The sequence below is a fragment of the Rhinopithecus bieti genome, unplaced genomic scaffold, assembly GCF_001698545.2.
Source record: "Rhinopithecus bieti isolate Rb0 unplaced genomic scaffold, ASM169854v2 scaffold_22522, whole genome shotgun sequence".
NCBI classification, from domain to species: domain Eukaryota; kingdom Metazoa; phylum Chordata; class Mammalia; order Primates; family Cercopithecidae; genus Rhinopithecus; species Rhinopithecus bieti.
This window is the reverse complement of record NW_016811454.1, coordinates 1292349-1297157: the sequence shown is the minus strand read 5'-3', so window position 1 is coordinate 1297157 and position 4809 is coordinate 1292349.

Here is a 4809-nt window from a genome sequence, read left to right as displayed (position 1 = left end):
AGATAGGGTCTCACTCTGTTGCCCAAGCTGGAGTGCAGTGGCCATGATCTGCAGTCTCGACCTCCTGGACTCAAGTGATTCTCCCATCTCAGCCTCCAAAGTAACGGGAACTCTAGGCATGTGCCCCCACCATGCCCAGCTAATTTTTTTTTCTTGTAGAGTTGGGGTCTCACTATAAATAGATGAATCCCCAAATTGGGATTGGACCAGTAGAGTTCTTGACTTCACACAGGAAATAATTCACGAGTGAGCCAACAGAATAAAGTGCGAGCAATGGAAGTTTATTACAGGAATAGAGTATGGGAAAATGACTGCTCCATAGACAGAGCAGGGCTACCCCACAGGCAGAGAGTAGCACATACGGATTGCTGTCTAGCTAGATCTATAGCCATTCCTTAATTATATGCTACATAAGGGGTGGGTCATTCACAAATTTTCTAGAAAAGGGGTGGAGAGGTTGCAGAACCAAGAGTTCCTCCCCTTTTAAACCATATTAGGTAACTTTCGGGCTTTGCCATGGCCATTTGTAAACTCATGGTGCTGGTGGGATTGTCTTAGCATGTTAATGCATTATAATTGGCTTATAATGAGCAGTAAGGGCAACTAGAAGTCCCTTTCGTCGCCATCTTGGCTGTAGCTGGTTTTGGCCAGTTTCTTTACACCATCCTGTTTTAATCATATTCTATTATTGATCAGCAGGATCATGACGGGTGCTCAGAAAACAAGTGCTGCTGATTACCAACCTCAGCTACGTTGCCCTGGTTGGTTTTGAACTCCTGGGCTCAAGTGATCCTCCTGCCTTGGCCTTCCAAAGTGCTGGGATTACAGGTGTGAGCCACCATGCCCAGACTGGTTAAACTTTCTATTGGTAAGGTGCTATACCACCTCTTCACCTTGTGACAGGGACCACAATTACCACCAAAAAATCCATTCCCTCCTTTCTTATCATCAGAACCACAGTTTTACTTAGCACAGCAGTATACTCAGACAAAACACTACATTTCCCAGCTTCCAGTGAAACTGAGCATGGCCACTAAGATTTCGGTAGAAAACACCGGCTGGGGCTTCAAGGAAAGCTGGCTCAGATTTCAAGGTATGACTTGGAAGGTCAACAAGACGGCTGTAGCTTCAGCAACTCTTGGAACTACAAGGGAAAGACAAGTGTAGGGGAGAAGTTACCAAAGCTGTCTCAGTTCAGAAATTCTTGAGGCACTGAAGTAATGCTAGCAACCTTTTGTTTCCAGACTTTTTGTCTCTTGAGAGATACAAGCTCTTATGTGTTTAGGTCACCATTACTTTGAGTTTGTTATGATATGTTGCCAGACCAAGTTGTGACTCACATACATCACACCGTGTTAAATTCCTTGAGAAATAAGGACAACTTCATCATTCAAGGTATCATTACAATAACATCTCATTGTGTGAGGTAATCTGGGTGACTTTGTGTTTGAAACAAATAAATGAAAAACTGACTTCAAACTCTCCCTTACAGAATTTTTGTGAAGATGGAATGAAAAGAAAGCACGTAAGTTTACCTGCTTAGCACAGCCCCTGACACATAGTGGTTACTTGGTTCATAGTGGCTAACATTATAGGGCTACCACAAAGGGAAACAAGCTAGGAAAAAATCCTGTTTATCGTTGGAGTAAAAAGCAGGGACAATCATTTTTTTTTTTTTTTTTTTTTGAGACGGAGTCTCGCTCTGTCACCCAGGCTGGAGTGCAGTGGCCGGATCTCAGCTCACTACAAGTTCCATCTCCCGGGTTCACGCCATTCTCCTGCCTCAGCCTCCCGAGTAGCTGGGACTACAGGCGCCCGCCACCTCGCCCGGCTAGTTTTTGGTATTTTTTAGTAGAGACGGGGTTTCACCGTGTTAGCCAGGATGGTCTCGATCTCCTGACCTCGTGATCCGCCCGTCTCGGCCTCCCAAAGTGCTGGGATTACAGGCTTGAGCCACCGCGCCCGGCCTGGACAATCATTTTTATAGCTTAGCCGTTGGCAGTCTGTATTGTTATTTTCCGAACCTCTTTTTGTCTGACAGTTCATTATTCAGGAGGATTTCAGCTCAAAAATAATTGAGAAGGCAAGGCCTTAAGGAAAGGCAATGGATTTCATGAGACTGGAATTACAAAAGGAGTGCCCTTCTATTTGAAGAGAGTGCCAAATAACAATTTGTGATCTCTGGATGTTATGTTTCTGGGACATGACCGCACCCTGTACCCAATATCTGAAGGGATTATGTCACTGTTGAGTGCTCGGGTAGGATGTAGATTCAGGAAAAGGCAGCTGTGCCTGCCGCTGAGAGTGTTCGTTGGGCATGGGCTGTTTGTTGCCTCTTCATTCTTCTTCATAGGTCGCATATGCAAATTCAGGTGGAGGTAGTATGTAACATGTGGTGGAAATTTGGGCTGTGATGTCAAAAGGTCACTCATTGGGTAAGCAGGTCTATTCTGAGCTGACTCTAGTCAGCCATATTGGTTCCAGCCAGTTTCAACCTGTCACCCAATTTTGTTGCAAAGGGAAGGGATTGTAACAAACTATTTCCTTATCTGCTGCCCTGCAAGACAATCTGGAGAATTTGTTGTTAGTTACCACATTCTCTAAGCCTGTAGGACACAGTTTCCAGAGGTTGGCTTACTCTTTCCTGATTCTCTACTCCTATTTGCCCGTAGTATAGTCAGGAACATAACATGGAGGAGGAAGGGACTCAGTGGCTCTTTGTGAAGTTTTTGTTTTATTTTATTTTTTGAGAGAGTCTCACTCTGTTGCCTAGGCTGGAGTGCAGTGGCATGATCTCGCCTCACTACAACCTCTGCCTCCCAGATTCAAGAGATTTTCCTGCCTCAGCCTCCTGAGTAGCTGGGATTACAGGCACATACCATCACACTCAGCTAATTGTTTTTGTATTTTTAGTGGAGACAGGGTTTCACCATGTTGGCCAGGCTGGTCTCGAACACCTGGCCTGGCCTCAAGTGATCTGTCTGCCTTGGCTTCCCAAAGTGCTGGGATTACAGGTGTGAGCCACCGCATCGGCCTGTGTGAAGTTTTTAAATGGTGAAAACATCTGTAAGGACCTTCCCCACAACCTGTGATGGTCAGTGTGACAAATGACTAATAATTAACTTTGAAACTTTCATATGGATGTCATTCCCAGAATGGAACCTGAGTGAGATCACTATTCACATGCCAAGGATTTTTTTTTTTTTTTTTAAGACAGAATCTCGTTGTTACCCAGTCTGGAGTGCAGTGGCGCAATCTTGGCTCACTGCAACCTCCGCCTCCTGGGTTCAAGCGATTCTCCTGCCTCAGCCTCCTTAGTAGCTGGGATTACAGGTGCCCACCACCATGCCCAGTTAATTTTTGTACTTTTAGTAGATACAGCGTTTCGCCATGTTGTCCAGGCTGGTGACAGTGAAAAACAAGCTAATTCAACTCTATATTATATATAAGAGACACATATAAATCAAATAGATTATGGTATATCCACACAATGGAGTCTTTTGCAGATGACAGAGAAATAAAGAAAATTTTTGTGTACTGATATAGAGTGATCACCAAGATATCGTTTAGCAAAACAAGATGAAGGTCTAGAACTGAATTATAGTATGCTAATGTTTGATTAAGACAAAGTGTGTGCATATGTGAATGTGTGTGTATATACGTGCACTCACACACACATCTGTATATACTTATATTAAAATGGTTATCTATAAATAGGTTAGTATAAAAGTGAAAAAGATAGGGATGAAACCTGTCCCTATCTGCAATCCATTCCCTTTGCAACAAAAGGTATCTAAAAAATAACTTCAGCTGGGCGTCCTGGCTCATGCCTGTAATCCCAGCTACTTGGGAAGCTGAGGTGGGAGGATCATTTGAGCCCAGGAGTTTGAGCCTGTAATAAGCGATGACTATGCCACTGTGCTCCAGCCTGCGTGACAAGGCAAGACCTTGTCCCTACAAAAACCAAAAAACATGTCTTGATATATAATTCTGTTTTTATAATCATATTTGTTTTATTTAATTAAATGAATAAAACAGAATCAAATGAAGACAGCAGGCTTTAAAAATGAAAAACAACCTGAAACTAATGAACGTAACTGTATGTCAAGTTGGTAGCATATTCACACAGAGAAAAAAATCACTTCAAGTGACTTTAAAATACAGTATTTTTCCTGTACATCTTTATGAGATATAATTTAAGAACAAAAGAACTGCAAAGAAACTTGAAACGCGATCAGTATTTATTGATAGTAGAAATATTGGCATTATTTGAAACTATTCTAGATATATTGAAAAGTGAAATTAAAACTTACATAAATATAATTTAGAATGAAGATATTCAGTAATCAGTACAAGAGCAGATAAATAATGTACAAAAATCAAGGATATTTATATTCGTGGGTAACAAAACCCAAAAGAAATGTATAAATAAATATGAATAAAATAATTTAAAACAGTTTTAAAAAAGAAAAAAATATAAAAAAAGATTTAAAAAATCAAGGAAGTTAAAACATTGTAATTTTAAATTTGAATTGGAAGGATGAACTCAAAATTATATTTTTCTCTTAAAAATGTAATTTTAGCTCTGTTCTCCAAAACACCTAGAAGTAATAAAAAGCAAGTAGTGATGAGCTCCAGTTGTGCCTAGATTATAGTCTCTAAATATCCATTTTCTTTACGAAGCTGCCAGAGGTCTTTGGAAAAATGACAGGAAATGTACACTACCTTTATGAGCTGGAAAACAAAGAAGTTATAAATTGAGTCAACAGTATAAAAGAGCCATCTATTTTTTTTTTTTTTTTTTTTTTT